Below are 13,184 nucleotides of genomic sequence, written 5' to 3'. Positions count from 1 at the left end.
GTTTCAGGAAACTTTGATACTATAGATTGAATACTTTGGCTCTTGGGTGATTTGAAAGTTACCCCAGTTTGCTATCTTGTTGCAAGAGTGTGCTTACTTATTCTCAGAGGGTAACACATTTTCATCGCAGCTGCAAAATGAGAAATCCTTGGGTTAAGTTGAGGAGTGTTTGTGCAGCTCTAATTACTGTTTGCTTGGTGTACCTCTTTGTCGGTCCATTGCTTTCAAGTGTACCAGAGGGCTGTTTGTCCAATTGCAGGCCTTAGGGCTAAGCAAAAGAATTGCAAGTATTTTTCAGGTCTTGCCTAGTTCCTTTGAAACATCAATGATTTTGAGCTAAAGAAATCCCACTTGTAAAAATCTGCTTGTAAGTCTACCTTACTGTAATGCTCTGTGCTCAGCGTGCCTCAGAACAACAATATTCCACACCACATTTTCCCCCTTTTGACTAAGTATTTAGAAACTCAACCCATCTGGCCATTGTCAGACTTCATAGAAAGCCAGATAACTATTCCCAATTTCATTTTACATTCATGTTTTTTAAAAACAAGAGCTTCTTTTTCAAGCTTTTGATTAAGCTGAAATACCTGGGTTCGAACCATCCATTCAAGGAATCTGTCCTGAGAGTTGCCTGTATCAGAGAACTGGCTTCCAGGTTTTAAAAATTTGGATTTGATAGTAAACCGGAGGAACAGAAGTGCTAAATTTTGAATGTTTAACTTCAAAGCTATCCTGAGAGTTGCCTGTATCAGAGAACTGGCTTCCAGATTTTAAAAATTTGGATTTCATAGTAAACCGGAGGAACAGAAGTGCTAAATGTTTTATATTTTGAATGTTTAACTTCAAAGCTATCTGACTTCACTTTTAAAGGAGAATTAATTAAATTAATTAAAGTAAATTTAAAAAGTAAAGTAAATTAAAGTAATTAAAACTTTCTCTTCTGTAAATCATTACCATTAATGTACCATTAATCATTGTATCATTAAGACGTGTGATGGATCTGTGTCATTTCATAAAGAAATGAGAAAAATAAGGTAGTTGTAAAACGGTGGCTGGGTGAAATCCAGGTGCTCCACGGTTAGCAGCAAATATCTTTAGGGCCAGTAGTTCAGCCCAGTGTGACAGAAATCCTGCATTTTCATTACATCATGATGGCTGAAGGAAAAAATCAGTGCCTTCCGTAACAATCCCTGAAAGTGTCTCTTCACAGAAATGCTGGAGTACTGATTGAAATAAGGTATTTGACCTTCCTGTTTGCAAGTTTCAGGGGGGTTTCATTCTCTACTCATTCTGAAACTGAAGAGTTTTCCTTCTCCTTTATGTTTTTGAATTCTGTTGAAATTAAGGTGCTTTTTGTTCAAGCCACTCTTCTTACAAAGTACTTTAAAATATTTTTGCTCAATCTTGTGAAACTGTTGTTACCTCTTGTACACTTCAGGACAAACATGGCAAGGAGATTTCAAACGTCGTGTTGAAATTGTGATACGAGTGAGACGGAAGGCAAAACATTCATTGATCTAAAAGGGCGAGGGTGATGCTTCTTGGTATTTGAGGGCTGGAGGGTTGGTCTTTATTTTGGGGTTTTGGTTGGTTGGTTTTTTTCCCCTGTTCTACAGATCAGGAAAGATTGGCAGAAGGTTGTGTGTAGAGCAGCAGCTAGGAAAGGTCAGGTTCTTCCACTGTGAAACCACACAATTTCATTTAGGTCATGATGCTGGGATGTCTGAAAATCCCAGCAGAATAGCACTAGCGAAGAAAGTCACATTTGAGCACTTCACACTGTAATAAATGTCTCCATGTGGTTTAAGGGGAAAGACGGGGATTCTTTTTCTTCCTTGAGAACTTCAGTGTTGCTTTGTGGACATTGGAATATTTTTGTCTGCTCTTTGAGTTACTAAACCTCTGTTTTTCCATTACATGCAATTTAAAGCCTTTCAAATATCTGAACATTGAAAAGCTGTGTTTGATGTTTGTTGCTACAAAATACGTGAAGAATTAAAACTGAAGGCACTTCATCTACAGCTGATGTAGATTGTGTAAATTCTTCACAAACAGCGTTGCCTAATAGCGTTCTTAACAGTATTTATGGATTATGATCCTTTTTAAATAAAAGGTAAATGTCCTGTAATGTTATGAGAACAAATAAATACACTGTAGAAGAAATGTCAGCCTCGGCTATCAGTTCAGCAAATAAACAGTGATTGAAGAATGTACTCTTTCTCCTGTGAAACCTCTTTCTCCTTGTAAAGCTTTTTTCATGGAAAAATAAACATTACAAATTTTATCTATTCTTTCAAGGCTGGGTTTGTCTGTCAATCTTTACCTGAACATAGATGTGGAATTTATGAAATGCATCTGCAGTGTGAGGGGTTACAGCTTGATTCAAGTCCTTGAATTAGCAAGTGCCATTCGTGTCGCACTGGCTTTCCCACGGGGCTCTGCCGCCCTGGGTGTCAGCCGGCCATTCCGCGACCGGAGGGCTGGGGAAACAGCGTGCAGTCGTGAGCACTCCCCGGGTTCAATGTCACGCAGTGGTCTGGAAACCAGAGATCGGGTTTTATTGTGCTTCTGCGCACACAAGGGATGAGAAGTGGAGCACTGCCTGAGTCACTGACGGGTTTGTAGCCTTCGGTTTATCGCAGCCGTCCCAGAGCACGCTTCGCGACTGGAACCGATCTGTCTGCGCTCAGCTCCCCTCTGAAGCACTGGTTGTTAGCAGTGTTGCCGTGGCTCAACTGTGCCACAGGTTGCAGTGTGCGGGTGCCTGTTTAATAATTAGGGTTGAACCGTATTTTAACAGCAGCTTCTAAAAATAGAATTGTTTTGTTATAATTGTTTTGCTTGGATAACAGTTCTGCAGCTTTGACTAAGAACATACGGATACAGGGTGCTGATACAGGCTCCTCGTGTGCACCAATACAACTGAGGACCGATACCAACATACCTACAAAGATAATCCCTTCTTTATGCTGCTCATCATGTTTTCATTGATACAATCATTTATAGTTAATGAAAGCATCGTATGCCAAAAATGCTGGCATATTTACTGTAGGTGAGCCCCAGCAATAGTAACTGTAGCTCTGCTGATTTTTTTTTTCCCCCCTTGCTGAAGATTGTTACTCACGACTATTCAGCCATTCAAATATTTAAAACATTTATACATACTACTTACAAAACTCAACTAACTTTCTTTGATTTCTGTCCAGATTAAATAAATTGCGCTTAGCCTGATGCAGTAAGTCTGAATTTGATGAACAGTCACTTTTTTTTTTCAATTTCTATATTTTCTTCTAAAGTGCATCTAAAGCTCCTGCCAAGCCTACCTCAGCTCGCTTAGGCAGGGTCATGTTGTCTCTCAGCATCTTAGTGAGCATTTCCCTCGGATCTTAAGGCTGAAAGTTTACTTGCCTTCAGTTGGTATCGCTGGAATGACACCCTCGCCCCCAACTTTAAGTAAAACAAGGAGCCTGTATGTACACAGACCTGTACGTTCTGTGTGCAAACAAATCTCTGACGCTGCTGTGTATAAATGGCATTTGTGTGACTGAGCTGGACTTGTGCGTTTTGCCAGGATCTGGGGAGGCGCTGCCCGGTCGAGATTTCTGTGGTCGCAAAGTTGCTGCTCTAGGAAACAATTAATTAGGTTGTTTCTAAAGGCAAGGGAAAGGAGCCTTTCATGTGAAATTCGCTAACAGGGCCAAGATATTTTCTTGTTATTGCAAGGGATTCTGCAATCTCCTGCCAAGAGGAACTTATCTGCAGATCGGGTAGATGGGGCTTTAAAAGGCTTCTCTCCCTGCCCCGTCCTTCCCATCTGAAGTAGTTTCCTGTGGCTGTTCAAAATCACGACCCTCATCTGAATTTTATCTTCTCTGCCTGCCAGCCTGGTATTTCATGCACTCAGTCCCACCAGAAACTGAAAACGATACCTGATGCTGTTTTATGTGCTGCTCTGCGTGGCAAAATTCTACCCTCGCTGTAACTGGGCTTTCTAGAGCCGGTTTGGTCTCCTTTGCTCTCTCCCTTACGCGCCAAAATCAAAGCAGAGGAGAGGATTTCAGCCTTTGAGTGTAACAGAACAGCTTTCTACAGTATTGCTACAGCAGCACACATTCTTTTGTTTTTTGGAAAAGCATTAGCAAGTTGTAACCCTGAGTTAAATCTCCATGTTTTTCCTACCTCAGGCATTCCCTTAAGCAGACAGTGTGGGCTTACCAGTGCCCAGAGCTCCTCACAGCAGGCTGGGAACAGTGGGTGTATTTTCCAAACACTGAACAAAGCTGCAATATTAAGGAGTAGTTGGATATTAATGAAGAGACTGTTCCAGTAAAACCAAATATTTAGTCAGATTTACCCCTGCGCTGTGTATTCACTTGCAAGTTCCCTCCACCATGGAACCGCAACGTTATTTTTGATCTCTGAAGCCATCGTTGCAGTTATCGTCCTTGAGAACTGTTCGACCACCATCTTCATTTACTAACGAGGGGACAGGTTTAGTATCTTCTTTGTACAGGAGGGCTTGGGAGAGCACATCGCTTCCCTAGCGAAGGTCAGAACCCTGCGCCTGAGGTGAGGGCGCGCACGCGGGACGCGTTTTAGGCAGAGCAAAGCCGAGTCAGCAGCTTAATGGTCAGCAGCAAGCGTGAGCAGTCGTCACATCAAGGCCTCTGCCCTCTCCCTCCCGCTCCTTACGCACACGGACACGCTCATGGCTTGTCTAAAGCTGTGATGTTTTCCAAGTTGTTATCTGGGGTTGATACTAAAATACAGAGATCATTAAGAACGAGAGATGTAACTCTTGTTCAGAATCTTAATACGTTCGGCAAATGGAATTGCAGGAGAGAATATAAAATTGAAATGCACCAAGCAGTGCGTAGGAGCATCGATGCCTAAATGGCAGTTAAATCAAGGGAAATTTGCTGGGGGCTACTGAGAAACCCGTCATTTAAATTTTTCTCTCTTTTATGCAGTGGAGTGAAGAAGATGGATTTAATTAGCATTTTTGCCGTGCTTTTAGCAGGGGAAGTGCTATAAAGTGCTGCTGCTGCCGCAGACTCGAATCAAAGGAGGTGCGCGTGGCAGAACGGCTTAGGCCGAATGAGGAAGGTGCAGAGGCTGCACTGGGATGCTCAGAAATGGAGTCCCTAGTAAAGAGTGACAAAATTTGCCTCACAAATTCACTGGTAAGTGTAAAATGAAACATTTACTGAATCATAACAGGTTCAGTTATGAATTTAAACTAGCAGGGGATTCAAATTTTTTATTTACTTGAGGATGCTGAACAGAATGATTCTCTTTCCAGTAGGCGTAATTTACATGGAAATGCATAAAATACAGGAAAAATACAGAACTTCACCAAGAGAACTGAAGGAGGGTGGATGCTATATTTTATCTAGAAGTGTAAGCATCTTTTTTTCTAATACACAGCAAGCTTGCTGGTTTTAAAAAATACATATTTTTAAATGTTAGTGGATGGAGAGTCTCAGCAACTTTGAGACCTGCTTCTGGTCTGAGTAAGTACATCCCCTTTCGCATGGTTATAGATTTTGCTCACACGCTCAGTTCAGGCTCTCTCCTGCTTTCACGTACTGTGGTAGCCTCATCACTGCGATACCCCCTGGGACTCTTCGTATCACAGTTCCAGTCTCGGCACTGGGAGAGACTGCAGGCACCCGACGGCAGGCATAGAATCATAGAATGGTTTGGGTTGGAAGGGACCCCATCTAGTCCAACCCCCCTGCAGTGAGCAGGGACACCACTAACTAGATCAGATTGCTCAGAGCCCCGTCCAACCTGGCCTTGTATGTTCCCGGGGATGGGGCCTCCAACACCTCTCTGGGCAACCCATTCCAGTGTTTCACCACCCTCATTGTAAAGAATTTCTTCCTTATATCCAGTCTAAACCTACCCGGTTTTAATTTAAAACCATTACCCCTTGTCCTGTCGCAGATGGCCCTACTAAAAAGATTTTCCCCATCTTTCCTACAGGCCCCCTTTAAGTACTGAAAGGCATGCATCTGTTTGCGTGGAACGACCTAGCTCAGATGAACCTGTCACAGTGTTTTGGGGTTTTTTTGCCTTCTCCTAACATACAGAAAGCTCGTGGAGTGCCTTGTACAGCAGCAAGCAAAAAACTATGAGGGTTCTTTTGGATTTAATCCACGTTGAAGCTTCTCACAGTCTCTCATTGTCTCCCAATGAGTTTATTTTGCTAGCCTAGAAAACTTGTCTATTTTAAACTGAGAAATACAGTCACGTCAATAAATTTTCGGAAAAAAAAGTGATCAAGTTACTCTGAAGCATTTCTGACCTGTCAGCTTAACAGTATGAGGACAATTGTGAGCAATGATAGATCCCATCCATTTTTTTATCAGCCAAGGAAATTAGTGAGGAAAATCCATTAGGATTTTGTTCCAGTGTGGCACTTCGATAGTGCATCGCAGCGTTACAGTCTACTGAATCCCCCTCAGTTTGGGAAGATGCTCAGATTCAGTAGTAAGGTTGACTCTATGACATAAACCATGTGAAGGCTGAACCCTTAGGGGGAATAAATTTTCCTGCTTCTAACTGGACAGTGGAGTTTATACATTTCTCCCAGGCAGCCAATAGATGGATTTATCCCTACATTGCTGCACTCCTCTCGTTAATCTCTGCTGAGTTTCTTCTTAATTGCTATCGCTTGGTCCTTTTCACTCTACCTTCATCTCTCTAATTAGTTCTCCCAAAGCTTGCAGCCTATTGACCATGCGCTTGTAGCTCTTTTCACTCATGAAAGAGAAGTAGTTTAGTTTCTCTCATATTAGAAAAAAATGTTCCTAACCTGTACATCCTTTTCCCTTTTCTTTCTACACTCATGAAATGAGTTATTAGCAAGAGCCCCTGCTTCCTCTATTTCACTTCTGTATTGCATCCCACTAATTTGGCTGTCCCCATGCTGGCCACTGGAATTGCTCTCAGCAAGGTTTCTAATGATTTATTCCTAGCCAAGTTTCTTCAATCTTGGCCTGCCAGTTGCCTTCAGCATATACAACCAGGCTTTTAGGTTTGAAATTTTCACTTTGTTTGCTTCTGTACTTCCCTTTATTCCATCTCTCTGCATACTTTGGGAATGGCTCCTTCATTGTGTCCTTGGCTGAACAGTCCTCATCTTCCCCATCTACAGCTTTTGGCGGGAATTCCCCTGGACTGCCACTCTTGTTTCCCTCTTCCCTTTGTACAGTTCGTCTCCAGATGGTACAAAGTTCAGCAATGACCTGTGCTGAGGGGTCAGAGCCCTACCTCTCCCCTCCAAAATGCTCTCTTTCTATCAAATCTAAGTCTCATCCTTTATTTTCCTTTGACTTTTAATATAAAATAATATAAAATAAAATTTAATACAGCTGACAACTCCTAATCATCTCTTCACTATTCCTTCATGTTACTTCATTCCTTCATCAGGCAATCCTGCTGATTACAGACAAGCCTTACAACTTCAGCATTCATTCAGATTTCAGCATCTCACTAGGTCCTTGCATTTGGACAGTCTGACAATTTGGACAATCTGAATTTTTGCAGATTTTTTTCCCCATCTTTTGTCTTCTCTCTCTCTAGTCTGAACATTTGTTCAAGGTTTTCTACCTCATGTCTTAACTGCTACAACACGTCGTGTTAGTTAACAGAATCTTGTCCTGCTCTTACCTATCCAAAATGCGACTTTGTCAAGTGTTTGGTTTGTAGCCCAGAGGGTGGTGACTGAAACATTACCTTCTGGAATCGAACTGCCAGCCCTCCCAACTCGCTAGCATCAAGCATATGCTGCACCTCCGCATGTGCCATCCACAGCACAGTCATACCCTATCTGTGAGGTTTTATTCATTTCCAAGGTACCGACTCCTGCCTCTGATTTTTTCATCTTTCTGCATCGTTATCTGCTATTAATCTTGCAAACTTTGCAAAAAGTAGCTCCGAGGCTTCCCTTAATTTTCAAAAGGATTTCCTCATCAACGCCGGCAAAGCCTTTCTTACAACGCTGAAATATTGTCAACATGTGGGCTCTCCCGGGCTAAGATCACTCACTCTTGAACCAACAGGAGCTCTCATTGCTCGCTGTCAGGCTCCGTCTGTTGGCTGCACGGTATCGTTGTTGCCTGGTGCTGTATGTTGGTTGTAAGCTCTTGGTGGATACAGGACTTTCTTCTCCCTGTGTGCTTACAGAACACCTAATGCCACGGGGTTTTTCCTGAGAAGAACTCTTAGACACTGTGGTAATATGTGTCTAAGATATCATGTGTCTAATGATAATAACAGTTGGTATGACAGGTTTATTTCCCTAGCAGTGCTTAATCTTAGCAAAACAGCTTTAAAAATAGATTCAGAAGCCAGAAAAATAAAATAAATGACTTCTACAAAATTTGAAGTTCTGCTTCCATCATTCCAATGTCTTGCCCTTGCCTCTCTATTTGTAGACGAATCTCCCATTCCTTGTCCTGCTGAAGCTTCAGCAATGTACAAGCAAATAAATTTTAAAAACCTTCCTGAACTCCGGGGATTATGTCCTTAGTCCAGGAATTCTGGAAGGGTGCATGGAGTTCAAATGAGCTGGACATCTCTCTGGGTTCAAGTCCTAAAGGGTCCAGAGATTTTATCATGCTTTTTATAGGGATGCTTGATCACATGCTGAAAAAATGCTGAAGTTGGCTAGAGACGCATCTGTCTTCGCAATATTTATTGGCTGGTTTAGTTTGTTCTAGCGGATAAAGAGACGATTGGTTGGAAGGGATAAAAAAACAAGAGCATCGGACATGGGGTTTGATCCTGCACTGTGGCACCTCTGTCTTCCGCCAAAATACACCCATGTGAGTGAAGGGATGGGCCTTCCCATTGTGGGCTGTTGCAAAAGGTGCGTTTGGAGTGTCTGTAGGAGGTGCGGTTTGTGGCTATGTTTAATTCCCGTAGAAGTCCACTCCATGGCTTTGGACAAGCCACAGGGATGTCTCCTGAACTGCTGGTGGTTACCCTTAGAATGGAGATCTGAGTGACTGATCAAGTTCTTTCTTAACACCTGCCTGACTCTTTTGTGTTTGGCACTGAGCGTCTAGAAGATCGTGAACAATTTCACAGGTTTTACTTCATATTTTGAACAGAAGGATTCAATCTCCTCATCCGCAGGTCTACTCTTCTGTATAAGCTGTTCTCTCCATACTTCTCCACACTCAGCATAAGAAGCTGCTTCCCATCATTCCCATATCCTCTGGGGGACACGTTACCGCTGCTCCTGCAGAGTGGCATGGAATGGAGTGGATCCTTCAAAGAAGCTGCCAGCTCCCTCTGTCAGGGGGAGGATTTTGGCTGTTTGGACTGTAATTTCTTCTGAGGAAAGGCAGTGGTCTAAGTCCTGTTAATGCCGGTTAGATGGCACTCTTCCCTGGGAAGCCTCAGTAGATGAGGGAAACATGTAATGATCTCTCATTTGCATTTGGCTCATACTGCTGGGCCGTGACTTTGCTGTAATTCATGAAACAGCGATGGTTTCATTTTCAGCATTGCATAGCTACAGCCCAGGCAAGAAGTGATGAAAGGCCTTTGTAACTGAGGCCAGCAGTCTGCCAGGATTGGCATCTCCTGGTCAGCCAGACAAGGTAGGAAGCTTTGCCCTGAGGTAGAGCTGCCTGAGACCTCTGGGTCACACCCAGGCAGACAGTTGGTCAGGAAGCCTTTCCTTGGGGAACTTCTGCAATCATACGGAAATCTTCTGGCCTGGTTTATTTTTACCTTTAATCCTGAAGAATTCCTGGCTGATATTCTAACCTTATTTTCTCATGTTTTGTTAGAACTAACATTCCAGCATGTGTGGGATCCTGAACTTAGCTCCTCACTAAAAGCTGCCTTTTTAACTCTTTGACACCTTCCCCAAGTTTATTTTCCTTTTAAGATAATACAGTATCTAAGGAAAATATTGGAAGGAACCACGTGCTGTTTTCCCTTTTCTGTAAAATGGAGGGACTTGAAGTATAAAACACCTAGTACATGATATTAACACTGGGAAATAAGCATCTAAGACCCATAAAATTCAGCAAAAACTTTAAGATATTATCTTAGGAACTTAATTTTTTTTCCCAGATTCCCTAACTTTGGTTTATTTATTTTACAGTCCTAAGAGAGTCACACATATATATTTTATAAGATTAAAAAACCCTATAGCTAATGCAATTAATATTTTAGACAAGAATGGAAGGCTGCATAACAAAAACTGCCATAAAAGACAACAGAGCCCAAGTCTGGTCTCGTCCATTATGGCAGTGGGAGTTGGGAGTACTCAGTTCTCTGTGGTTGTGTATCAGTCTTGTAATCCCCTAGACCACAATTAAGCACTGTTCTTGTTGGTACTGGCTTACTAATGTTTTTGGCAAGCTTTTCTACTTGTGTCATCAAATTACAAATTTCTGTGCAAACGCGACAATTTCAATGGCATTTCAGTTTCTTTCAGTTAGAAGAATGTAAACAAGGTGTTTGAGCCAGCTTTCTAGAATATGTCATCTTTCCTCTGTCCCCGAATATCGAGCTGTTTAACTTCAGCTGAAAATATCTTTTGGTTTTTTTTTGGGGGGGGTGTTCTCAGTTGTGAGTTATGAAATCAGAGTACGATCGTTTTCACATCATTTTTCCAGCTGCAAAAGAAAACTCATTTTTAAGTGTCAGTGTTTCCCCAGAGACAGAATTGCGTGTCTGGGTGGGGGTGCTGCCCCCGAGCCCATATCCCCAGCCCAGCCGTGGCAGGCGAAGGACTGTGCGTAGTGGGAGCTGCCGGCCCAGAAGAACCAACAACCTGAGAATAAACTAAGAAGCAAGAGCTGGACATTACACACAGAGGCGTGCAATAAAATAAAAGTGAGACGTTTCAGATCAGCATAGTAAGAGTAGAGTAGAGTAGTAGTAGAGTGTTAGAGTAGTCCTTGGCCCGCCTGGTGCCTACCAGTACCATCACTCTCAAAACGTCCAAGGTAGGGTTGAGTTGTTGGCAGGGCTTACAAGCAGAGAGTCCAGTAGCATCTGTGCTTTTCCATGCCAGGTCCTCTCAGGGCCAAAGAAAGGTCCTACACAGCTTTAATTTGCTCGTATAGACGTAGTCTCTGTGACCAAATACCTTAGAAGACAAATTCTACAAAACATTTGTTTTGGAAGACTATGATCTTTGTGGAGTCTGCTTGTTGGCCCCCAGCTTTTCAGAACTATGTACGTGCTTTACTGTCCAGGCACATTGTTGCTGATGGCAAAAAGCTTATTCACTGTAGTAGAGGTCTGCTCATAAATAAATACATAGCTGCACAAGAACACACTAATTTTTTCATGTGCCTAGCACGGCGGGGCTCTAGCCCTAACCTGGGGTTGCTGAGTGCTGCTTTAATAGAAATAAATGATGAAAATTACAGATTTTTTTCTTAGGTGTCCATTATAGACTTTTAAAAAATCCTACACTCTTACTTATTTAAAAGCTTTGACTGCAGATCACCCCCTCTCCAGGAGAACTGACAACCTGTTATAAGCAGGCCTGTATGATGACAGATATGTGATTATATTTAAATAGCCCTGTCCTGAAAAGCATTTCCTAGATTTGTTTTTTTTTTAGCCTGATATTTGAAAGGTTGCATAGCATTTTCTGCGTTCTTAATGAAAACTTTCTGCAGTGTGAAAAAGGAGTTAACAGCCCTGAACTAAGCCTGTAGGTACCATGCACGATACAAAATAAATATGTAAAACTTAAAAAAAAATCTATAATATGTCTATGAGAGTTCTCATGGTGGCAAAAAATGTTCCAGTCTGTTCAAAGTACAGATGAATTTGAATCTCACTTCCAAAGAAAGGCTCATGTTGCTAATCTCTCGTGTCCTGCTGTTTGAACTCATCAGCTTCAGAGATGATAAGAACATGTTATTATGCAAGCTATCAAAGCTTATTTACACAACTTCTTAAAACAGATTCTTTCAGTGGTATGGCCAGGTGGTTAATATCTATTGTCAGGTTTTTTATGCATGCCAGTTCAGTAGTACACATTCTCCATCCTGTAAACAAGATATTGTCCATTGTACAATGCTTTGTCATCCCAAATCCGAGGGGTTAACGCACTCGCATCTTTAATCTCCTGGAATCCTTCTTTTCCTTTGATTTTAAAATCTATGAACACTTTCACAGAGCACATCCTTCAATAAACACAATAAAAAAAATCAAATAACCTAAGCAGCTTTAAATTCAAAATTAAATTTTATTTCAAGCAGGAATCTGGCAATGCAGTCCTGGCCTACCATAAACCCTTCCATCTGTGCAAATCTGGGGAGCACGTTAGTGTTCCCAGACTGTCAAGTGAGTTCTCTGTTCTAAATATTTTTAAGTGGCTTAAGCACTTAAGCGCTTAATTCTGGGACTCCCGACTTAATGTTCCCTCAAATGGATCTCATTTTCAAAGGATGGCTGTTCAATGCTTTCTGAACAGCAGGCTGCTTTTCTTCTGGTATATATAAACTGAGGCAACAAAGATCAGTCATCTCTTTTTTAAGTGTAGAACACATTTTCAATGTTTCATTTACCTACAAGCCATTTGTAACAGCTGTGCATCATGAGGTCTCCTATATCTAAAAAGCTTTGCTCCTGTGTGGGATATAAATCACAGAATAAAATGTATCAGGAAAAGTGGGAAATGGAGATACTGATTTATATACAAAGGAAATACTGGAAGATTTATTATCAGTGATTTTCTTAAATCTGCTCAGACAGCCAGGACAACATTTTCCAGAATGGATATGGCTGCAGTTTTTCACATGCATAGGTCAGCAGTTTCTGCGGGATCCTTGGAGAGCTCAGGCTCAAACTGAAGGGCACCGACAGTAATGAAATGTCTTCCAGTGAGCACCAAACTGCTGGAAATCACCACCCCAAATGGGGGTCTTGGCGTCACACCTAAACCTCACTGAAGTGGTAGAGGTGACCATGGGAGCTTCCATGCATTGAGAACATTGCTGACCCAGTGTCACAGGGATCAAGCTTTACCTGGCAGCCCTTGGCACATGAGAGCATCAAGGTGTTTTGAAAAAAATTAAATATTCTTATGTCTTAAGTCAAATTACAGCAACTTAAGAAGATCAGCTGGGCATCTGCAGCCTGTCAGCAGCAGGGTTAGCTGAGTGAGCCCACACTGTGAAGGCACAGTAACT

This window comes from Egretta garzetta, unplaced genomic scaffold, assembly GCF_000687185.1.
Source record: "Egretta garzetta isolate BGI_Z169 unplaced genomic scaffold, ASM68718v1 scaffold273, whole genome shotgun sequence".
In the NCBI taxonomy this organism is placed as follows: Eukaryota; Metazoa; Chordata; class Aves; order Pelecaniformes; family Ardeidae; genus Egretta; species Egretta garzetta.
The sequence above is the reverse complement of the archived record's forward strand: the minus strand, read 5'-3'. Positions refer to the sequence as shown.